This window comes from Protopterus annectens, chromosome 1.part2, assembly GCF_019279795.1.
Source record: "Protopterus annectens isolate FY-2018-M chromosome 1.part2, PAN1.0, whole genome shotgun sequence".
NCBI classification, from domain to species: domain Eukaryota; kingdom Metazoa; phylum Chordata; order Ceratodontiformes; family Protopteridae; genus Protopterus; species Protopterus annectens.
This window is the reverse complement of record NC_056727.1, coordinates 826,272,239-826,298,117: the sequence shown is the minus strand read 5'-3', so window position 1 is coordinate 826,298,117 and position 25,879 is coordinate 826,272,239.

The window sequence follows — 25,879 nt, the reverse complement described above, 5'->3', positions numbered from 1 at the left end:
ACTGCCTGGGGGTCCTCTAGCATGGGCTGTCCCTGGGACAAGCTGAAGGGAGTCATAACCAAATCCGAGGAAGTCTGGATGGAATCCAAGGAAATAGGCTGGGGTCTCGATCCTTGGGTGGGAACCCTTTCAACCATGTCACATGCCAATGGAGAGCACACATCCTTAGCACCCAACAAGGAGGATGCTCTCCCCGGGTCTGCCATGAGGATCGGGGCTGAGGCTAGGGAAGCCGGAGCTCTGAAGGAACGGCTCAGATCCGGCAAAGTCAGAGCCGAAGACACCTCCATCTCCTTGGGTCCAGCTCCCCATCCTAGGCCCCGAGAGCCACTGAGATCTGAACTGGTCAGATCCGAGGAACTCAAGGTAATCGCCAGAGTCGAGGTTGGAGGAATCATTGGCGCTGAATCCCCAGCTCTGACGACCCTCGTATCCATAAACCTTGAAACTGCAGGCTGGATCGGGGAAGGAGAAATAGGATGAAAGAAGGGCATGGAGGTCCCCCCTCTGGAAGGAGAGGGGCCTGGCAAGACTCCCATTTGGATTTGGGTCCAAATAAATCTCCTCATCATCCTGTCCATATCCATTTCAGAGAAACTCCGAGTCGAGCCTTGAGGAAGCGACCGACTCAGATCTAGCTGGATGCTGCGAAGATCTGGATGAAGGCCTTGGTTCTGAAGGCTCTGTTGGCTCCAGGGAGAATCTAGGGGAGTGTAGCCGAGGAGACACAGGTCTTGACACCTTGGAATGTGGGCTAGGGAAGGATTCCCGATCTGGAGACTGCTTATGGGGCCTATCCCCCTTCTTCTCTCTATCTCTGTCCTTTTTCCTTTCTCTTCCTTTTCCATCCCCTTCAACAGGTCTAGTGGGAGGATGAGTCCCTGCCTGGGGGGGGGGGGGGTTTGGGCAGAAGCTGTGGAAGCTGAGGCCAAGTAAGACGAGTCCAGGGTGGAAGCAAGGAAAAGGCCTTTAGCCACCAGTTTGACCTTCCTCTCCTTTAAGGTCCTAGGACTAAAACCGGCACACACACTGCACTGGGTAGACAAATGTGGAATGCCTAGGCAAACAACACACAGAGTGTGACCATCCGCTGGTGAAAGCTTATGGCCACACTCTGTGCATTTCTTAAATGTAGGTTTAGGCTGATCAGCCATTGTACACACACACACGCACAGCCACACCTACTACACTGCAACACACTAAAACCACGCACACCTAAGGGAAAAGGTGGGCCTACACTAAACTACTTCATTAACTAAACTTTTTTTTTCGACAAACAGTATTTTGGGGAAGAAAAGGGAGCTAACTAAGACAAACTCTCACTACACACAAGAAAAGATTTTTCAAAAAGCACTTACTACAACCCTAATTGCTCAGAGCTAAAGAGACCACGATGCTGATGCATGAAGCGGCAAATGAGATCTGAGAGAAGGTAGGAGATGGTGATGGGTTATGGGTAAGGGGGAGGAGCTCAGATCTGATATGAATCCGATTACCCACAGGTTGCAGATAAAATGAAGTTAACTACTTCAGATCAGTACATACCACCTACCTCCACCTGGCCAAGGCATTTGATGCAATTTCCTACTCAGGTATTATAAATAAACTTACAAAACTGGGCATAAATTCCTATCTCACCAGACAGACAGCCAGTTGGCTCACCAACAGGATACATGTGGTTAAAGTTGATGAATCCAGGACCAGGAAGAAGCCAGTTACTAGTGGTGTGCCACAGGGCTGAGTGCTGGGGCCACTCCTGTTCAGAATATACGTCTCTGAAGTTAAGGCTAATGTGGAATGCCTCTAGATGACAAAATTTGCACATGAAATGCAAGCTGGGGGCAATCACTGAATTCCTCCAGTGATGTAGATATCCTTCAGGAGGGTCTAGATTAGACAAATGACTGGTTCCACAACCATGGTCTAAAACTAAATATGAAAAATGTATCATTATACCCTTTGGGAAGTCAAATACCCCTGCAAATTTCACCCTCAAAAGCACACCCATTAGAGCAGACTCAGAGATGAGAGATCTAGGTACAAAGATAGATAGCCTGAACTTTGAATGCCATGTGTCCACAGTGGTGAGGAAATCCTTTTATGTAGAACAACTTGTAAGTAAAGGTATGCATCTACATCCAAGTAAATTATAGTCCCTCTGTACTTAGCCCTCATTAGACCAATAATCAAGTAGAATGTGTCATTTGGCATGTACTTGACTAGTCACTTACAGCAGCTGGAGTGACTTCAGAGGGTCCTCACAAAGAAAATATATGTGTAAACAACATGAACTATGCAGATAGACTAAAAGTCCTATCCTTTACCCTGTCTCCTACTGGCTATTAAGGTGTGACCTATGTCTGACTATAAGGCACTCACAAATCCAGCCATGATGGAACTGCTCCACATCCACAAGTCAAACAGCATGAGGGTCACCTAATCTAGGGATCTAAACTTAGAAACAACTCAAAATATGCTGGAGACACGGATATGTGTAGAAGAAATTTCCCCTTCTTAGGAACAGGCTTCCTATTCACATTAAGCAGAGCCCTTCCCTGGTCCTCTTCAAACACAGTCTGAATCAATGGATGGGGAATCACAAATTCACACCTGGGGTAGTGACTATTTCCCTTATGGACAGGGGCAGTCTGTAAGATATTCAGTGCACAGACATAAATCCATACCATTCTCTTGCCCCTAGGGGCCATATATTGGGTAAAAATCAGGTTGTATTGGCTAGGCTTGTAAGGGCCCTTAAGCCTCTAGTCTAGTAATCAACTCTGAACATATGAACTACATGGTAAAGTTCCTTTGTTATTGATGCTGAGAGGCCTCTTTTGTAAGAATCCAATCCAGTGTGGTTTCTTTAGTTGTTTTTTTTTTTTTGTGTGTGTCCTGGTAGCAACATATATTAGTTGTGAGAACCCAAATAAGTTTAGGTTAGGTATGGTGTTGGGTATTTGCTTTCAATGTTTACATTGCCTAAGATTATAGTACCTTTATTTATATTGTTGTAGATTCTTTCATGGGGGTATGTAAAGTCCTATTAGGCAGATGGATTTGCTATTATTGAGTCTGAGGTGAGTAATACGAATTTCAACATTTTGACATTTGGGGTATTCAAAGTGTGTTGATCTAGTTCTAGGGTGTTCTTAAAGATTATTGATAATCCACCTCCTCTTTTTGCTAGTCTGTTTGTTTGGATTATGTTGTATCCATGGGGGGGGGTGTTATTTTGTTATTAGTTATTTCTGTCCTTAGCCAGATTTCAGTAGCAATAATTGTCAGGGTTATAATGTGAGAGGGATGTATGGAGTTCTTGGGTTTTGTTGTATATGCTTTGAATGTTTTTGTTTAGATGAAATAGATTTTGGTCTGATTTGTGGTTTGGGAAAGGAGCTTTGTTATTGTGAGATGTAGGAGTTGGTTTTGATTATTACTGCGTGGTCCAGGGTTGGGGTGGATGTCACCACTTTGGAAAATATTTAGCTGTAATATGCAGATATCAGTAGAAATATGTATGCTTTTGTAGTGTAATGTAGATGGGACAATTGTAATGCCTTACTAGATTTTATGTATTTAAATGTGTGTATGTGTTTAACAGCAAATGTGGAAACAGTTTGGAAGATATCATTAAACAATGTGATGTAGAGGATTGATGTGTTTGAGGATTTCTGACAGGGAAATTAAAAGTCTGTATGTGGGATTCCAAGGTTGTGATGTGCAACAAAGTTGCATTCTAGAGTGGAGTATGAGATATGGTAAGTCGTCACACAAGTGGAAATACTTGTTGGCATGGAGTAAGATTTTGGGAATATGTGAATAAGGCATTTTTGAATGAGAATGTAGTAGTTCTTGCATCACTATAGCAGTGTATTTATTAGATAATAGGTAAGTTTGTGAAAATATGCTGTAGTTGCTAAGTAGTGGGATGGGGTGAAGGGGGATTTGGTGTATGCCTAAAGTTGGTAGAATAAAGTATTAGTGGTATATATTTTGGCAATGTGGATATAGTTGAAAGCTTTGGAAATTTATAGGGAGATAAGAGAGTAGGAGTCTAGGTTGCATTTATGGGTGAGTGGTTGGGGTTTTATTGGAGGCTAATTGGCTAATGGGTGTTGTCGGTTGTGCTAGATAAGTATAAAAGTAGATGTAGTGGGAGTGGATGGGGAATGGGGGTAGGGTAGGGGAGCGGATTGGAGTCTGAGCATAGCAAGGGAGGAACGGAGTGTGCTGAAATCCACAATGGATGAAATTGTAGCACCAAAAACTATTAGAAATCTGCAGATTAATGCAGGTAAAGAGAAAAAATTCTGTTCTGCCTTTGAAGGTGTGTTTACATAGTGAACAAGCCGGGTTTAAAATTGCTATGGGTATATTTAGGATGTTGTTTATTATGTACTCACATTTGAAATCTAAAAAGAGATGGCATGAAAGTGTATATGTATAACTGAATGTGGGGTAAATTAAGCAGGGAGAGCTCAGTCTGTCATAGTAATCCCTGTGCTAGTCATGGACAGACTATACTGGGGGCATGCACAGTGACTATACTAGGAATGGATTTAATAAAATGTCTTGGAGGGTCAGAAGCATTATTGTAGAGGGTTGGAGTCCTTTAGTAGTGTGCACATTACAAAACAATCGGAGTTAAGCAATGGATGGGACATTGTTATAAGGTATTGCAAGCATATAAATATACTGAGAATACTTTTTATGCAGTCCTTGGGGGGGTCTTGATTGCTGTTACTTATTTTTGCCAGCTATGTAATATTTTCTGTTAGCTTCCAGATGAGTGGGAGTTAGTGGTAATTTGTAGTTAATTTTTAAAAATGGGGTAAATGCTGAAAATATAAAAGGCAGTGATTTAGTATAAAGAAATTGTGATAGCAATGTAATTAGCAGTTGCCAAACATAGTCCTTACACTCAATGGGTCATTTACCTAACTGGTTACTAACCATTGCCTTGACCATCAGGTTGCATTGTCTAAATCAGTCATTTCCTATCCATAGCTTCTTGGTTTCTGCATTCATTAACATAACACCTGTTTTACATTGTGGGTTCTTGCTAATGGCTAAGCATTCACAATAAACTGATTGCTGTTTCACAAAAGGGCCTCTGAGGTCAGGCAAGTCCCTCTATTCTCAGCCTTGCTACAGTTGACTTCACTTCATTCCCCTACCCCAATTCCCCCACCCCACCATACTCAAGCATTATACTACTCATGTCCACCTATCACGTCACGCCCAATCTCTATACCTCTCCAAACTTCACTCTTCTTTCTATTCGCTTGTTCCCACCTTCTAATAATTAACATTATTCCCAACACCTTTGTACTTCCAGTACTGTGCTGTACTATATCCACTCCGATTCAGCCCCCACCCTGGTAGTATCTCTAAGCAAATCATTAACAAAACTCCCTCTTCCATTAATCTCATTGATTTTCCATTATATAATACAAATATACCATTTATTATCTCTCATCTCTTCATCTGTAATATCTTTCAGCCTTCCGCTCATTACACCATACTGCTTAAACCTCTCTATACTCAGTCTCTCTACAGATATACACAATCAAATACCCTCCATCTTCCTCTTTATCTCTCTTCCTTACACAATAAATCACTCTCTAATATTCTCTTTACTACCTTTCCTTTCTTTAATCCTCTCACTCCCATAATCATTTCCCCACAATATATAAATAAAACTTCCACTTATTCCTCCATACCCATGCTCACACTACTTTTCCTTCTCATCTCCATTACTCACTCACACCAGGTTATTCCCAGTGATACTTCTTCCTTTTCTACATATCACCTCACTTACTCATGCTTCTTTCCTGTTTAATTATATTTCCTGCTGTAGTACTATTAGTACACCTCACCTCATATCATCTACAACTCCACAAAGACCCAATACTACCCCAGGTGCTTTTTCATAGGCTCAAAACACCACTCACTCTAACTTCACTATATGGCCGGACAAATTCCCATCAACTTTCATTCACCTATTTAAGAACAGCTATCAGGCACCAAATCCTGTGGTCCTAAAACTAGGACTTAAGACCAAATACAAATGTGAATGCCCTCCTCCATCTTATACCCAGTTCTGATTATCAAACCTTATGAGAATGTCGACCCAAATCCTGGTCCTCCTCACAGCTCAGCACCCTCCATGGTTTCTAGCTGACAATACTGCCTCTCTCATACCACTAAATTATCCAAACTACATAACCTAGTATAAATGCAAGAAGCATTAGAAATAAACTAGCAACCTCCATGTCTAGATAGAGCACAAGCCACTGGATGTCATTGTAACCAGTGAAACTTGGCTAAAGAAAGATATAAAAGACAAAAAAGTTCTACCTTCAGGGTACAATATTCTAAGACTAGACATACCCACAGAAGCAGGTGGTGGTGTTACTATACTGTACAACAGTTCCATTACCTTACATCTTTATCCCTCAAATCCCCCAAAATAAATAATGCTGACATCTGTGTGTTCCTTTTAAAACTAAATAAACAGAAGACTTTAGGGCATAACTGGAATTTACATTCCTCCAGGCAGCAATACAAATACAGGAGAAGAAATTTTCTTCTCAGATCCTCAAATATTCCACAGAAAACTATAATGGGCGACCCATATATTAAATGGCAGACAAAAGCAATGACCCCATAGGCTAGCTCAGCTTTTTACATCCCCAGCTAGTTACAATAAATATTCTGACAGGAAATCTACACTTATCATGTTGATAAGATTATATCTTTTTAGATGTATTTGTTTATAATAATAATGTTGAATTGTCAAGTTATTCTTTTCATAGTATTGTCAAGGCACAGTTTACCAGACTTTTAAGAACTGTATCCGAGGATGAGAATTTTAACTGGCAGTGTAAAATACTGACATCTTTGTTTTTGGCTAGGGGATATCCAGTCATCTGGTACATGATATTTTCCTGCTATGTTAATGTGAGAAGACTTGAAGTTGTGCAACTATTTAAATAAAAACTTTGGAGTGAATTTTGTAACTAATCATTGTGTAAATATTCTTACTATGGTTTTACATCATTAATTAGATTCTTTTTCTGCTCAGGGTATCACTGAATGCAGTTGGAAGGTATTAGTCAACATATTTCTAGAGTTTGATACATTTGGACACTCATTAAGACTGACATTTAAGTCTGTTAACATTAATGGTGGATTGTTTAAAAAATCACTATTGTTAGTATGGGAAACCATGAGCTATGTCCAAGTGCAGGAATTGTGGTAAATATTACTATATCCACGAAGGAGCAAATGTTCTCATTCCAGGACATCCAATGATCATTCTGTGTAATGGTATTTTTTAATTGCAATGACTCTGGTGAAGTTTATGCTTCCATTTGTACAAAATGCTCTGGGACTGAATACAGATGAAAGAAATTAATTTATGAGGACTGTTTTAAATGGTTTGCATTTTTAATTGAAAACGTTCTAAAAGACTTTAGAGACAGTGATTAGGAAAATCAAGTTTTGTGCAGGGTACTTCACTGGCAGATTTTATTCAGTAGTGACCTTCCCCCTGGTTTGAATGTCAATATCCCTATAGTACCTAATCTTAACATGAGATCTGACTACTTGCCTCACTGATTCATTGCTTTATTTAATGTTGATGTATGGATATAAGGGGTGTGGATTTGTATTATGATTATTCTGCTGAAGTTCATAATTGTGGAATGAAAGTGCTAAATAAATTTGTTTTTGTCCTGTGGAATTGGTGTTCATATCTTGGCTCAAGTGCTGTGGAAAACATTGTGATCCATTTGCTTGTTTTTGTTCTGTGCTACAATTTATGCCTAGGCAGACAATCCCGGTAAACTAATTCTAGTAAATAAATAAATTAAATACTCACTGACTTTAATCCTTAATGAGCTACTTGAAAATCAAAACTTTTATGAAGGACAGAACAAAAGTATGAGACAGAATCATGAACATTCTACAGAATCAGGGAGAGCAGAGAAGTATGCATGACGGCATAGTCATTTCATCCACAAACAGCCCCCATACAAATGATAAAAGAGATGACACAAGCACTTATATAGTGGAAAGCTTCCTGCCCCTATCAAAAACAAACTCTTACTACAGCCTGGATTCAAACAGTGAACATGGGACAGACATACCAACTGGAGAGACTGATGATGCCACTGCAATGTGGAATTTACCATCACTAACACAGTAAGTAGCCGACCTCATATACCAAACAATTTATGTAAATAATACTATGATTAAACAAATCTTCTCATACATGCGCAGAATATGCAGTGTTGACCTCTACAGTTGTTAGTGCTGTTTAGTGCTGTGCATGTGGGAACATAGTCATGTTAGTATATGGAAATACTCACCCAGAGGTATTTAAATCTTTTTTTTAATATACACTGAAAAAATGCTTGCTGTGTAAGCAACTGCTATGTTGTGCAGATAGCTAACCAAAATTAGTTAGCAATGTTGAATGCAAGAAGGTAGCCTGGACAGCCTCGGGCAATATACTGGGTAGTGAGCCAGTTGTAGCCCCCTCTGGAGCTGGGAGTCCTGGGTGACCACCTGAATTGCCTCTGCTATTATCTGCCACTGTCTCATAACAGTCTGTTAAGATAGTTAATGTAAAATATTTTTGTACACACTACACTACTAGATTTTAAACTACTGTTGGGGATTCACAGACATGGACCACATTTCACAACACAAATTGGTGTGGGCAATTCTAAGACACAAATAGTGCAGTCTTGGAAGGGTCAACAGAGTACACTGTGCCACACTTACTAATGACTGCATATTGACATAGAAATGAGGAGCCCCATGCAAACGAGCCACATAGGTTATGCAAATGATGATACCCAAAATGACAGACTAATTCAGAAATGTATAAAAAAGTATGTTGTGCATGCTGTAGCTGGACTGTTTTGTGGCTGCTTTCCTGCCTTTATTTTGCTAAAGTGTGAGATACACTTCTATTGCATTAGATTGCACTTGTCAGTGTGCATTGACGTGGCCACTGCTGGCCTGCCCTAGTTGTTGTAGCTGTCACATTGCTCATGTGCCCACTTTAGTGCTGATCCTGCTGTTCAGGAGCCTGGGACTCTTTATCCCATTATCACTGTACCTCTATTTTCTTATGTGGTCTTTTGCTCAGTATGCTGGTACTGTTCAGTGACTAATACATGTTTTATTACTTCTGAGTTGTTTTGCACAGTGATGTCCTCAAGAATTAGGAATGCACAGGCATTTAACACTCGTCTATGAATCCCAGCCTGTGTATAACTGTCTTATTAAAAGGTTGCTCAGTTAATTTCTGATGTTCTACATGGTTTTAAGCTAGAAAATGCTCTCTTGTTCTGTTCTTCAGCTATCAAATAGTTTTTATATTTCTTAAAAAGAAGTGTCCATCTCCCACATAGATGTCTAAATAGACTACAAGTTTACTTAAAAATAATGCATTTATTATCCAGTCTCACTGCCTCTCATGTTCTTTCCTTCCAGTAATGGTAATGTGAATGAAACCTGGGCAGCATTTGTAGATTGTCACGTTAAATCAACTGTATGCAAGACACCTGCCTTTTGGAAAATACAAATGCAAAGAAATCTCTATAATTTCATTGAAAAGCTCAGGAGCATGCATTTTTCTAAAGAATGCTTATGTTTAACTTTAGATTAACGATTACTAGTTACTAAGATTCCATATAAACAAGGCATGAGGCATTATGAAAGTGCTAAAATAGTCATTGTCTTAGCAGAGAATGAGGGGGCTTTCTACCTGAACATAACTACTACTCACACATAATATTTTAATAGTCAAGTGCAGAGGCAAAAGAAAAGTACAGCAGGGGAGCAGCTATGGTCCTGGAAAGGAAAGCACGTATTATCAAATTCTAAATAACTTGGAAAGATTTCCCTACAGTGAGGATTTCATGTGTGAGATGTTTAAATCAAAGCACGGTGAAGTATGATTATATAAATTTTGTTAACTCGTTAAAATAGTAGATGACATTTAAAGTTAAGGATTTCATTATGAATAAATGACATGCACTTTTTGCTGTGTATAAATTTACACTTATGGAATGATTAAATTTTACTTTCCTAGAAAGAAAGTTGTTAGAAATTATCTATGTATTCTATTTTCTTTATTCTATTTTCATCCACAAAGTGTTAAGAGAAATATTCCCAGGGCTGAATGTATGTGCTTGTCATACAGTCTTATGATGATTAAGAATTAGCTGTGAATCTTAACAAAATGACCTGGGATTTTAAAGCTCAGAGAGGTGTAGCTCATACACATGAGCTATAGACTCTTAACAATATACTGCTGACCGTAAAACTACTTCTGATATAATCATTATACACGTTTTCTGTTTGCAAATGATGCCAAAATTCATCTATTTGCTGGGAAACCTAGTTTTATGAGTAAAAATATTAAGAATGTGAAGGAGTTAGTAGCAGGTTATTCTTGCTTATATAATAGAGCCTACGGAAAAGAATACAGGATATGTTTCTGTTTGAGTATGTATTTCTTGTGCAAATATGTTATGGATGTCTGCGGAGACTCCAACAAAGGTCATCTTTCAAATGGAAAGTAAATGCATTATGCTTAAATAAGATTTTGGTTTGAGTATTTGTGTTAAGGATTGGCACATGCTGTATTTTTCGGATTTTAGTACCAAAGTGTTTATCAAAATATTTTGATGAGAGAAGACTGTGATAATGGACTGTTGAAAGAGTGAAAGAGTGGTGTACTAGCAACATTTGTTACACACACATATAATAGTAAGAGTGGTCTAAATAAACATTCCATTAAGAAATATTGCATAGAAATACATTCTGAGAGTGCTGTATTTTAACTGGATTGCTACTTGTGTGCAAAATCCAGTAATAATGGCTGTGCACTACATGCAAGTTTTCTGCCACAGTGATTTATTTAGAGGATCTGCTTCTTAAGTCATGATGTATACTTTGTATTCCAAATGATGAAGCCCAAAGTTCAAGACAGAAGCTTTTCTATTTGTTTTAATTAAAAAATGTAATTTGCAGTTAGAGTCATATAGTTTATTTGATGATGAACTACATTATGGTCTAACGTGCATGAAATAGTTGCTGTAGCACTGTTAGAGATGAGACTATTTAACTTATACGGCAACCATAAGTTATGCTATTTGTAACCTTTGATAAGTTGAACAAAGCAGTGTAGAAGTTGCTTGAAATAACTCTGCGGTCAATATACTCTGTGAAATACCTCTCAGTATAACTACAGCACCACCCCTACAACTACCTGTATCTCTACTCATTAAGCCTTGTCCTACCTTGCACATACTCTAATCACAATCTAATTCTATCTTTACTCTTTAACCAGTCAGTTTATTTTACTTTACTTTCATCTTCTTCATACATGCTATCACTACCTCATCCACCTGCAAATCACCATGTCTCACCACTCCCTCCTACTAGCGCTGCTAATTACATCCACCCTTACTATCTTATACAACCTCTCCTCTTGTAATGTTCCCCTACAACCCAACTTCCTCTCTCTAACCTCTACCTATCCACCAGTCTTCCCTCAACTCCTTCATTCTTTCCTAACCTCACCACTCTACACTGTATCTAAATCTCTACCTCCAAACACAAAACTTAGCTCATGTAAACCAACCCACCCTACAGGAAAACTCAAATACTTTCTACTTTGTATACCTAAGCCTCAACCAATCCCTACTCTCCTCTCCCTTTTACTTGCAGGTAACATATATCCCAACCCTGGCCCAGGACTACCCTCACCCCCTGATGTTACATTAATACAAACCACTACTCCCACTCCCATATCCCACAAAAACACATCTCCTTTTACTCCGTCAACCTGAGAAGCCTAGTAAACAAAAGTGCTGAATTCCATTCTTGGATCTCACAGCACTCACCTGATATCATAACTCTTAGTGAGAACTGGAAAAAAGGAGGTGGTGTTGCTATCATGTACACTGAAAACCACACACTAACCCCTCTAATATCTCCCTCCCCTCCAGACTCTCCTGCAGAACATCTTTTTGACAACTGTAAAGTCACTTCCCACATCTCACCTAACATTGCTGCAATCTACATCCCAACTGGCAACAACATTACAGTATTGGAAAGTCTTCTTTCTTCTCTGTCTTCTAAATTCCACAATGAGACTATAATCATGGGAGATGTCAACATCAACTGGTCAACACTCACCATCAAATCCCCCTCCACCTCCATTAACTTACATGGTTTCACCCAACTACTAATGACACCTACTTATATCACGAAATCCACTACCTACTCTGCTATACTAGACTGGATCCTAGAATTATAGCCCCATAAATATCACTTCACTGAAACCCTACCTGACACCCTCAGTGACCACTCCCCAACCAAAGTCCTCCATTTTACCACACACAATCAAAGCATGCCACAAACTAAGAAACTTTGATCCTAATGAACTAAACAGTCAACTCTCTGTAATTAACTGGACCTTTCTCAGCCAGTTACCCCTCGATGAAGCTGTCACAGAACTTAATAACATATTCCTTAACATACTCATCTCCCTTGTTCCCATATGCAATATCAGAATAACATCTGCCGTATCCCTTAAGCTAACTCCCTCCACATGCTCCCTAATGACACAGAGGGCAAAAATTGGAAAGTCTGGACCAAAACTAAACTGCCCATTCACCTCCAACAGTATAGACAACTTTGTAACCTTATTAAGAAAGCAATTAACAATGACAAGAGAAACTGCTACTCTAATTACCCCGAAACACACCTACATCACCCCCAAAAATTCTGGCATACTATTAATCAAATCCTTCATCCAGGTAACTCATCCACTATCCACCCAAGTCCTACAAACACGCCTCTCCAAAACATTACTAACTTTAACTCCTACTTCATAGACTCTATTAGCAAACTGATCAACCACCCAAACTCCAACTCTACTCTAACCACCATCCCACCTACTCCCTCCAGCATCTCCCCTTCTTTCTGCTTAAAAACTGTATCCACCAGATACATAACATCTCTACTCCTTAAGCTCAAACCTTGTTCTCCCTCCATAGATGGTCTCCCTCCACTCTTTCTACAGCTAGCTGCCAACTCCCTAGCCCTACCCATCTCTATTCTCATCAACCAATCTATTACTGAATCCAAAGTCCCAGCCATATGAAAAAAGTTCTACACTCTTCCCATGCATAAAGGAGGCAACTCTACTGAACTGTCCAACTATAAGCCCATAGCAATTTATCACCCCTCTCTAAGATCTTAGAAAAATGTGTACACAAACAAATCCTACATTACCTTACACAAGAGAACCTAATTATCCTCACCCAACATGGCTTCTGTCCTGGTCATAGTACCTCTACTGCCCTCATCTCCTTCATAAACACCGTTTGCCAAGCTAGAGACCAGAATAAACGAACCTTCTGTCTCTTTCTTGACCTCTCAAAGGCATTTGACACCATCTCCCCCCTACTCTTAGTCAAACTCTCTCAATTAAACATATCGACTGCCATAATCCCCTGGTTCTCCAGTTACCTCAGCAATCATTTCCAGTCTGTTAAATGTAGCTCAGCGACCTCCCCTGAACTCCCTATACAGAAGGGAGTACTCCAAGAGTCAATTCTAGGATCACTGCTAATTAATATTTTTATTAATCAATTATCTACCTCAACCCCATGCTCATCACTAATACAGTATGCAGATGACTCCACTGTTATCTCCATAGCTGATACCTTTCCCGAGTACCACACTATAACATAGGACTGCTAGTAATTGTCAAGAGCCAAGTGGGTAGGATATCTAGGGTGTGTTCAGCGGATGCATGCTGTGATGAAGAATTATCTAGGCTTAGTCGACATTTCACAGATAGGGGATATGGGAGAGCTATGGTTAGTAATGTTGTGAGTAGCAATACACAATATAGAAAGACGAAGAATAGGCCATGGATGGAAGGTCCTGCCAGGGATAGACAGGCACACACTGAATTGAATTGTCATAGGAAGGATAAACCTAAACTTCTTTTTACTTATGGCAGCAATATAAAAGACATCTGCCAGATAGTACAAAATAATTGGAATATACTAAGAAGTGATATTGGCCTCAAGGATATAGTGGGAGAATGTCCTATGTTCAACTATAGGAGGAATAATAATCTTAAGGACCTACTATGTAAAGAGATACATCTGGACAAAGGATATACACCCAATATGAGAGTGGGCACACATCCATGTGGCAATTGTAAGGCCTGTATATATATCAATAGCGATATTGAGTATAAACATCCTCATATGACAAAAACCTTTTATTTCAAAGGGAGGGCAACTTGCAGGACACAACACTTAGTATATATGGCCAATTGTGAACAGTGCGAACGTTTTTATGTGGGTATGACCAACAATATGCTGAAGGTTAGGATTCTACAACATATTAGTAACATCAGAACAGGTCAAGAGAGCAATGCCCTCTATAGGCACATTAACCAATATCCCACACACACTTTCAAGTTCAGATGTATTGTCAACATTAGAACCAATGACAGGGGGGGTGACATCAAGCATAGAACAGCATTAGCTGAATCTAAGTGGATAGTAGATTTAAGAGCACATAGAACCCAGGTCTTAATGATGTATTACCCATTAAACCTGTGTTACAAAATAGGCGGGTTTTTATGAGCAAATGATTGGATGGCTTGTCTTTTAAATATGGTTGCTTTTGTCATTTTAAAATATGTCTGATGAAGGATTATTCCGAAAGCGCTTACTTTTATTAATTAAAGGTGGTTTTAACTGGAATTATTTCAGCAGTGGCCTGTTACTTTATTTCTCTGTCTTGGACTTACTTGGTTTGGTATAACAGGACTTCAGCATAACGTGTTATCTTTGTTTGTGCTTTAGTAACACATATACAAGGCCAAATCATCCCAGCAGGAAAGAGCAGTAGATTTCATTATTTCACATATTTAATTTCCTGACCCAGCAGATAATCACTTGCGAAAAGCATAAACATTAAAACTTGCTAAGCTAGCTTCTGCCAGGGTTGGAGGTCAGTTTGCTTCAAGCCACACTGCAGTTTCAAAACTACCTACATTTACACATGAATTAATCCTTTCTGTTATATGATTAATAGAATAAAATGCATTATATACTACTTTGTTTTTAAACTAACATTTCTCATATATTCAAATACACATTTTTCTAACACAAATCTTCATTGTTAACCACATTCAGTACACCATTTGGTAGATAAAAGATTTTTGCAAATACCATTTGGAATCAGTTCTGCCAGTGAAGTCTTTCAATGTGCCATAGGACAAATTTTTTCTGTTTATCCATGTGCTATTATAGTAGACGACCTTATTGTTGGAGGCAATGGTGAAAACGAATATGATAGAAATCTCAGGAAAGTTCTAGACAGTGCACGTGAAGTAAATCTCAAAGTGAATTCTCAGAAATGTAAATTCAAACTGAAAGAAGTTACTTATGTGGGACATTTGTTTACCAGTTCTGGCTTACAACCAGATCCATCTAAGCAAACAGCATTTGTTGAAATTGTTACAAAATGTCAGTGAAAGTCAAACTTTGAAACAACGACCGCTTTATTAAAAGCGGTTGTTGTTTCAAAGTTTGACTTTCACTGGCGTTTTGTAACAGTTTGTTTTCGGTTCAAGTGTTATTAGCATTTGTTGAAATGCCAGTTCCAGAGAATGTCACATCTTTACAACATTTTCTAGGCATGGTCAACTATTTATAAAAGTTCATCCCAGACTTGAGTGAGTTTTCTGCACCAGTCCGTGAGTTGACATGTAAAAATGTAAACTAGTCCTGGTTAGAACACCACCAAAGAGCATCTGATTTGTAAACTGGTCCTGGTTGGAACACCACCAAAGACCATCTGATATTCTGAAGAAGAAAATTGCCAGCCCACCCTCTTTGAGATATTATGATGTTCACAGACCTGTAACTCTTTCTTGTGATGCTTCAAGGAATGGCCTTGGTGCATCATGTCTTCAAGAAGGCATACCAGTAGCTTATGTGTCAAGAACTTTAACCCAAACAGAGATGCATTATGCACAAATAGAGAAAGAACTTTTGGCAGTAATGTTTGCATGTTCAAAGTTCAATAATTATATTTATGGCAGACCTATCCACATAGACTGATCATCAACCATTAGTGACAATTTTGGAAAAGCCAATGTAGATACAGCCAATACAGTCAGAGCTCGATTGCAATGCGTGATGTAAAATTGCAAAAGTAAAATTTCAATATTGTTTAAAAAAAGGACAAACACTCGTACCTTGCTGATGGTTTGTCATGCGTGCCCAGACAAATGACAGAGCAGCATGAGAATGAAATAGCAGACTTTTAAGTCACAGAAGTCAGAATTTTTTCATCATCAAAGCTTGCTGAACTAAGAAGTCACACAGCTTCAAACCCAGTTCTCCAGAAGCTAAAAAATGTTATCAGTCAAGGATGGGCAACACGACAAACTAGTTTACCACTTGACATTCAGCAGTATTTTCCTTACAGAGATAAACTCATCATGATGGAAGATGGAATCATCATGAAAAGTCCAAAAGTGGTCATTCCTAAAGCATTACAACAGGAATATATCAAAATTTTGCATCGTGGTCACCAAGGTACTGATTCAACCAAAAGATGGGCAAGAAGGGCAAGAGGCATTATATTTTGCCCTTCTATGTCCAACGATCTAGAGAAGGAAACTCTAGCATGTTCAGTTTGCAACAGCACCAAACTGCATCAACAAAAGAACTGCTTCAGCTACACCAAATTCCTGAATTACCATGGTCAACGGTTGCTACAGATATTTTCAAATGGAATGGTCAGTATTACTTGATGTTAATAGACTCTTACTCAGATTGGTTTGAAATTGACCTACCTCCTAATTTGACATCTAGCATAGTCATTACAAAATTGAAGAGACGTTATTTCTGCCGATGGTAGTCTGCACAAAATCATGTCTGACAATGGTGCACAGTTTACTAGTCAGCACTTCAAGAAATTTGCTGAGTCTTGGGACTTTGTTCATGTTACCAGTAGTCCTGAGTATCCACAAGCCAATGGTTTAGCTGAACGTGCAGTTCCGGGGGTTCAAGGCCAAATCATCCCAGCAGGAAAGAGCAGAAGATTTCATTATTTCACATATTTAATTTCCTGACCCAGCAGATAATCACTTGCAAAAAGCATAAACATTAAAACTTGCTAAGCTAGCTTCTGCAAGGGTCGGAGGTCAGTTTGCTTCAAGCCACACTGCAGTTTCAAAACTACCTACATTTACACATGAATTAATCCTTTCTGTTATATGATTAATAGAATAAAATGCATTATATACTACTTTGTTTTTAAACTAACATTTCTCATATATTTAAATACATATTTTTCTAACATTTTCCCCCCTATTAATACTTTTTATTCTATTTTGAAGTATGTATAATGTTATTTAATCTCCTAACATTTTCTACTAAGGATTTTCTGCTAGGTGAGTCATTCAATCTATACTTCAGAAAAAATGTTATCTGAGATCAATTTTTCAATCTCAATATCTTGGTACAAGGTTTCAGTAACAGATACATCAATAAAATCTTTGATTAGTCTTTTCATGCAGGGAATTCCACAGCAAACACATGCTCCTATTAGGAGTATACCCACACAAATAGCAATCAGAATATTCATTAGGATGGAACCCCACTCCCCAAATAGATTCTGGAAAAAGTTCGTCAGTGGATTTGGGCCTGGTTCAGTCATGGCTGATACTTGCTGAATTACCTCTAGGTGATTGTCAATTTCATGCCTATTGTCTGGTATGTACGCACAGCATTCTTCTTTGATAAGCGCACACGTACCACCTCTCGCCGCTAGGGTGAAGTCAAGAGCCATTCGATTTTGTAGCACAACAGTTCTCATTGCATTTAGTTCATCAGTCACCAGTTCTAGGGCAGAAAAAGTTGCATTACTCATTACTTCGAGAAGTTTCGACAACTTCCTCAGCTCCCAGATCGATTTGACTGCTCCATATGCTGGGAATATTCCTGCCCAAGATATAACACTGTCACTTAAGTCCATATGTGTCAATTTACTTTTGTCTTTCATGGTATTATGGTCTTTCCAGCCAGCTTCCATCCTTCCAACTGGATTTACAGGTTTCTCGACTGGACCTTCGGGTTTTCGGGCTGCTTCTCTCACGTTTTGTATCTTACCCAAAGGTAATTCTGCAGTATGTCTTATTGCCGGAACCAGATAACCCAAAAAACAACTGCCGGACCAATTCTCAGGTAGCCATTTATATGCTTTTTTCCCACAAATAAAATAACAGTTTTCTACTTTAGTACTAATACGCATTAACCCTGCATGAAACATTTTCTGATCTATAACTGACAATTGTTTAAACAAAACAGGATTCTTGCGAATGTCATTCATGGTTGTTTTCAGTGAGTTCAAATATGAGTCATAATTAGTATTGCAAAGAATATTGCCATTACTATTCCTAATATAACAGCGGTAAGATATGGTTATATTACAATTGCTCCAGCCCACCTGGAAAGTATCATTTTTGTAAAAACATACAATTCCTTTTTGTGTGATAGGTAAAAATAAAGCTATTTTGTCCTGTGATCTCACAGTTCGTGTATCAAAGAGTAAATTCACCCAAGTCTAATTTATCCCCAAAGGGACAGAGGACATTATCAGTCCTCCATATGCTGTTGGTATAGCTGTACAAACCCAGCAATTTGAAATGTTCATAGTCTCTGCATATACATGCTTCATGGCTAGGTATGTGTTAAAATTCAGATGCCAGTCTATAGACGTTTCGTCACGCCTTCCCACTTTCACTTGTGTGGTTGTGTGCAGGATAAACCACAACAAGAGGAAAATTGTCACAATTACAGGCAATAAATGTATACTCAACAAAATGATTATGCAACATCTCTGGGGTTGATCTAAATTTCTATTCACTTTGTTTTTGGCCATCTTGGCCTTGTTGTATATCAGTCACAAAGTTTTTATCAAGTTGAAAGTTCTTTACCGGTTTGCAGTGTGTCAAATGAACCCAGGATGTCCTCTCAGCCACTCTGACTGCAGTAGGCATTGCCAACAGAACCTGGTACGGTCCTTCCCACTTTGGACTTGCCCAATTCTTCCTCTTCATCACTTTCAGCCACACCCACGTCCCGGGGGCCAAGACTGCTTCTACCGGTCTGGTCTGTTCCTTATCTGAAAAAGAGTTAAACTGCAAAACAGATTTATTTGTTAACAGTTTCCTCATATAACTAGTGAATGAACTGTCAGCCTCTTGCTCTGCAGGCATGAGAGCTTTCCACTGAGGCACATAATATGCTCTCCCAAAAATCATTTCAAAGGGAGTCAAACCCTTCACATTTGGAACTGTTCTCATACTCAGCAGTGCTAAAGGCAGACAGTGTATCCAGTTCTTTTGGGTTTCCTCAACTAACTTCCTAAGTTTATTCTTGAGGGTACCATTGTACCTTTTCACCAGTCCTGCTGACTGTGGGTGGTAGGCACAATGGTTCTTTAAGGAGATACCAAAAAATCTCCCAAGTTGTTGGATTGTCTGGTTCACAAAATGTGTGCCGTTGTCACTATAAATCCTTTCCGGAATGCCAAATCTAGGGATTACTTCTTTTATCAGGGCTTTCGCCACTGTTGCTGCATCCGGATTTTTGGTTGGAAAAGCTTCTACCCATTTGGAAAACATATCTATAATAACTAAACAGTATTTCTTCCCTTCACACTTACTTAATTCTATGAAATCCATACAAATAGTATGGAACGGATATGGTGGTACAGGAAAACTTCCTTGCTTAGGTTTAAATGCCCCTTGTGCATGGTGCTTGTTACAAGTATGACAAGCTGCACAAAATTTTTTTGTGTAATTTGTGAATCCATATGTTTGGAATATTCGATTTACTAACTGTACCATCCCCCCTGTTGAGACATGGCACTGCCCATGGCTCAACAAAGCTGCATATCTAAATAAATTAGACGGCAATATCGGTTTTCTCTCTTTGGAAATGTACAGTCCGTTTTCAAGAACTGCACCTTGTTTTTCTCATTTCTGTTTCTCTGCTTTTGTAGTAAGCATCTGCATTGTTTTTAACATGTCTAAATCTAAAATCTCAGAGGGTTGTAATTCCTCATTCAAAAGTAAAGTTTCTGAGTCTGAGGCTGCTTGCTTTGCAGCTGCATCAGCTCTTGCATTTCCTTTTGAAATCTTATCCTGCTGTTTTGTATGAGCTACACATTTACAAATAGCTACTTTGGTAGGTAACTGAATAGATTGTAATAATTCCAAAATGAATTGCGCATGATTAATTGGTTTTCCACTAGATGTTATCATTCCTCTATTTTTCCATTGTTGCGCAAATACATGTACTGTAGAAAAAGCATACTGACTATCAGTATATATGTTAACACACTTGTTTTTTGCTAAAGTACATGCTCGCGTCAAAGCTATCAATTCTGCTGCTTGTGCAGATAAGTTATGTGGTAAGGATTGGGCTTCTAAAATTTCAGTATCTGTAACTACTGCATACCCTACTAGATTCTTTCCTGTAGGGCCCCTTCTGCATGAGCCGTCCACGTAATATGTCACCTCGGCATTATCCAAGGGCATATCTGTGAGATCTTGTCTAGGTAAAGCTAACTGTTCAATTTCCTGCAGGCAGCTGTGTGGTGTGCCATCCACAGGAGTTGGAAGTAATGTTGATGGATTTAATGTCGTACATCATTCAATTGTCATATGAGGTTGGCTCAGCAGTATAGTCATACATGAAAGATGTCTAGCAGGAGAGAGGTATGCTACTTTTTCTTGCAGTAAAATTATTGCGACTGCATGAGACACTCTCAATGTGAGAGGGTGGAATAACACCACTGAGGCTGAAGCCTGTACTGCCATTGCAGCTGCAACTACTGCTTGTACACAGTGAGGCAAAGATTGCGCCACTGGGTCTAACTGTGATGAATAATAGGCTATGGGGCGTTGCTTGTCCCATTGTTGTTGCATCAACACTGACGTCATATATCCTTGCTTGCAATCTACGGTCTGAAAGAACCGTTTGTGATAATTTGGGAGTCCTAAAACTAATGAAGAAGCTATCAACTGCTTCAACCTGCAGAAAGCCGTTTCTGCTTCAGGTGTCCATTGTAAAATATCTTGTGCTGCCATTGGTGTCTTATATATTAAGTCGGTTAGTGGAGCAGATTCCAAAGCATAATTTGGTATCCAACTCCGACAGAAATTAGTTGTACCCAAGAAAGACATCATTTCCTTCTTGGTTGCTGGTTTGCGTGCTTGCAAAATTGCTGTTTTTCTTTCCTCGTCTAATATTCTACCCTCATTGGATATTACATATCCTAGGTATCTAACTTGTTTTTTCCAAAGTTGTAACTTATTTTTGTTTACTTTGTGTCCTTGTTCTGCTAAAAATTTCAATAACTCTACAGTATCCTCCCTGCATTGTTGCTGGGTGGGGACTGCTAGCAGGATGTCATCTACGTAAAGTAGAATTTGACTACCTCCCGGTGGGGTAAACCCTGCCAGGTTGCTAGCCATTTCTTGTGCAAATATTGTTGGACTTTCACAATATCCCTGTGGTAGTCGAGTATAAGTATACCTTTTACCCTGAAATGTAAATGCAAACCAATATTGACTATCAGGATGTATAGGTATTGAGAAGAAAGCATTGCTGATATCTACCACAGAGAAATACTTTTGTTGTGGTTTTAAATCATTTAATAAAGTATGTGGGTCTGGCACCGTAGGTGCTCTAGGTATTACTGCATTATTCACAGCTTGTAAATCTTGAACCATCCGCCATTCTGTTTGCTTTTTTAACAGGAAATAGGGGTGTGTTACATGGTGAATCAGGAGATTCTACCAGTACTCCTTCTTTGAGTAATGCTGCTATTATAGGCTTGATTCCTATTTCTGCATCTTTTCTCAAAGGGTATTGTCTTTTCTGTGGTCTAAATGCTGATTTTGGTGTAATTACAACTGGTCCTGCTGTTCAAATAAGTCCTACATCTGACTTGCCTGTTGATCAAAGAGTCGTTGGAATTTCACATAAGGCTTTTTCTTCTTCTTCTAATAAAAATGCTAATCAGCTGTCCTCACTAGATTGCAAGTGTACAGCTGGATGTGTCTGTGTCAACCAATTCAGTTTCTGTCTCTGTATCCCTTGTTCTGACAGTTCTAAGTCAGTCCGTTTCTCCCATCTTGTCACCTTTTCTCCTAAGTCTGCCCATTTTACATTTTTGTTCTTTGTCAAGCTGACATGTGGTAATCGATTTAATCTATATAATGCAAGGAATTCTTGAGGTAATGAACAGCTAACTACACTGTTCCCTTCAGTATCCCAGTACAAAGTACGTAAAACCAATCTAGTTGCACGATTTCTGAACAATTCTTGCTCATACTCTCTATCAGGTCCTGGTGTAGTACAGTAGTATAGAGTACAGTGTAACAAATGCTGTCGATCCGTGTCAAGGGAGGGGGCTTTACTGATGGCTACATTCATCAGTTCCTCGGTAACTGCCCCTGGACCAGTCGTGACTAGGTCCTGGCTGTACCAGTAAAAAGTTTCACCCTCCGATCGCACTACAAAAGTATCCATTTGTCTCTGTGCCTCCATACCTTGTACAGTTGGAACTACTGCTATGCCAAATATCTGCATAAGGTCCCTGCCCAATAGGTTCACTGGATACTTTGCAGAAACAACAATTTTACTTCTTTGGGTCATACCTGAAACAGGGTCAGTTATTGCTATATCGTGGGAAAGTGGTTCCCTGTATAGCTGTCCGTTTGCGGCTTTCACTAGTATATAATCAGGTGATTCAGAATGTTCTGGTAACTTGGAGGGGTGTATCAGGGTCCGCGACGCTCCTGAGTCACACAGGAATTTGCCTTCCCTTCCCTCCACCAGAAGTGTAACTTCCGGTTTCGTATCTGCTAAGTAGAGCTCTAAGCTCAATAATGCTAGATCCAAGATTTCACTTTCTTCATCCTCCATATCTACTTGCACTTCCTCTATTCCTTCTATCACATTTACATTTGTTTTCTGTTTATTAATTTCTCCTGATGATTTCTGACTTTCGCATGATGTATCTTCACTATCATATAGTCAGTCCTCATCTCCCTTATCTTCTGTAATTACCTTTTTGTTTTGTTTACAATCCCTTGCTAGATGTCCCTTTTTCCCACACTTAAAACATTCACCTTTCTTTTTCCTCTCTTCAAAATCTTCTGATCGTTTGTCAGACTGTTTATTTCCCCGGGCATTCTTCTTGCCCTTTTTACCGGATTGTAACACAAATACTTCAGCTCCATCTTCAGCAGTGAAGACTTGCGCCTTCTTTTTCTTTTTACTATTAAAATGTCTTTCAGCATGTCTAGCATATTCAAGTAAGGCTTGTAGCCTTCCTGTTCGATGATCTATCATATGCTTCATAATGAAGCTACTAATAGGTGCAATGCAACCTTTCAAAAATGCATTTTTTAATTGTTGTTCATACGGGGAATCATTCGTTTGGTTCTCAGGAACCGACATACCGCTATGATTATTAAAACATTCTAATAATCTAGCATAGTACCCGTCTATTGTCTCATTTTCCTGTTGTATGCATTGATTAATGCAAGTCCAGTCTGCTCTAGGTTTCCATTTCTCAGAGATTCGGTCTGTAAGACCTTTCACTCTGTTGTCTAATTCTGCGTCACTATGTGGGAGTGGTTTAAGCTCTGCATTACGAGGATTCCAGGTGCCACAGATCATGTGCCAATCTGGACCTATAATTTGTCTCACTACTTTCTCTACTTCTTCCCCATTCAAGTGGTAACTCAACCTCATACCTTGTAGGTCTTTTAAAAATTTTGTAAAATTAACTTTCGGATGGGGGATTCCCTCAGTAGCTTTCCGAATATCCTCCGGTGTCCATGGTCTATATACTAAGAGTGTTGGGTTTTGCCCTTCCTGCCCTGCCTGAGGATTTGGGACCTCTATAATTGGGCATATTTCTTCCTCACTCTCATCCTGTAGGTTTCTCTCTATTTGATATGATTCTGCATCCCTACGTATTTTACGTGTCCGGGACCTAGTTTCAATAGGATCTCTAATAAACGGTTGTGGTCTTGCTGAGACTTCAGGATAACGCGGAGGTGGACCAGCCTGTCCACTCACTTCATATCCTGAAAAGGGTAAAGGAGGGGGCAAGGGAGGAGGAGGAGCTGTTGCTATTACTAAGTTATTATCTTCTTTCTCTAAGAATAATGTTTTTGAATTTTTAATCTTCTGTTCTCTACGATTTGCTTCCTCAATCCACCTGTGTGCCTGAGGAATGCCTAATTAGTGTTGCTTTTTTGCCTGACCTCCCGCATTGGATTTAAGTTGCTTAAGGAGTTTAACTAGTGAAGTTTTATCTAGTTTACCATCAAATTCATATTTGTTAACCCATTTCGTATAATACCTAACGTTATCGGAACGTTGTGATTGCATGTATTTTGCGTCTTCGGTTAGGGACGGATCTCGCGATGTTTTAGTGCACTGATTTCCCATGGTAAAAGAAAATGTTACGTAACCCTTTTTATCACGTGATATCAAGTTTTCAGTTCCTTTTCACAGTTTATCTAGAATAACTGCCTACCTTATTCTGTTACCCTGATCTATGACCAAATATACAGTACTTCCTTTTGTCCCTGATCTGCATAACAAATCTTGACAACAATATTTACTGTAACCTAGTCCCTGATCTAAAACAGAAAAAAGGCAAAATCTTCCTACCTGAGCCTCGTCCAGGATCCACTCTTCGGCCACAGATCAGAAAAGTGGCCAGCCTCTTTAAACGACAATTCAGTCGGAGGTCTTTTCACCCAAGAAGAACCGTTTCGGTAACTTCTCCTGCTCAGTATTCGACCACCGGTAGACTCTGATCTGCAGCTGTCCGAGGGATTTCCGGCTAAGAAGGACCAAACTGTTAAATAAAATCAAGAATTCAATACACAGGAGGTTCAGGTTCAAAAGTTTACTAGTGTACACCAGGAGGCAAAAAACGTACAAGTACAGAATTTTGTCTAACATGAAACAGGAAGCACACAATTTTATATAGTCTTTACATTCAAGCTGTGCCCACCTTACTGACGTGGTATGTCACAGGGCATCTACATCACTTTAGCTTACAGTCCTCTATTCATAAAAACTGCTGATGCTGTATATTTTAAAGTTTTCCTCTGGTAACAATACGGCCTTGCTATCCACCTGGTCAGACATAATGTATTTCTGTAAAGTTACTTCTTCAAGGTTTCACATCAGTTCGAATACAATGGTGGATTCAATCTTCTAATACACATCTTTGTTCACTGTAACACTTTCCCACCAGCTGCATGCTATCTTAGTAACACATATACAAGGCCAAATCATCCCAGCAGGAAAGAGCAGAAGATTTCATTATTTCACATATTTAATTTCCTGACCCAGCAGATAATCACTTGCGAAAAGCATAAACATTAAAACTTGCTAAGCTAGCTTCTGCCAGGGTCGGAGGTCAGTTTGCTTCAAGCCACACTGCAGTTTCAAAACTACCTACATTTACACATGAATTAATCCTTTCTGTTATATGATTAATAGAATAAAATGCATTATATACTACTTTGTTTTTAAACTAACATTTCTCATATATTCAAATACACATTTTTCTAACACAAATCTTCATTGTTAACCACATTCAGTACACCATTTGGTAGATAAAAGATTTTTGCAAATACCATTTGGAATCAGTTCTACCAGTGAAGTCTTTCAATGTGCCATAGGACAAATTTTTTCTG